A 417-nucleotide genomic window follows, 5' to 3' on the forward strand; every position below is an offset into this window, starting at 1 on the left:
TCCTCGAAGATTGCCAACTCAATATTAAAACCATTGGAGCAGGGCCTTTTATGTTTGGAGTGAGGTTGCTGATGTCCTTGATAATCATGTCAATTACTTTAAAGGTTATTAGTCTCTTCAAATGTCTTTTCTTTCTTGTATTAATTTTGGAATTTTATGATTTTTTTCTTTTTTCAGAAATGTCCTCTTTTATATAGGTTGTCAAATAGTTACTCGTTTTATTGTTATATTAAACTCTGTTGTGTTTGTATAGTTTTTCTTTTTCCATTTTGTGATTTAGTGACTTTGTGTCTGCTGTTTTCCTCATTAGTTTTGTCAATTCTTTTTTATAAAACAGCTTTAGTTTTGTACATGTTTCTATTGTGTTATGGTTGTGGGTGTTCTCTTTAATTTCTGCCTTTATTTTTATGGATTTCT

Source organism: Cebus imitator, unplaced genomic scaffold (genome assembly GCF_001604975.1).
Source record: "Cebus imitator isolate Cc_AM_T3 unplaced genomic scaffold, Cebus_imitator-1.0 Scaffold94, whole genome shotgun sequence".
Lineage (NCBI taxonomy): Eukaryota > Metazoa > Chordata > Mammalia > Primates > Cebidae > Cebus > Cebus imitator.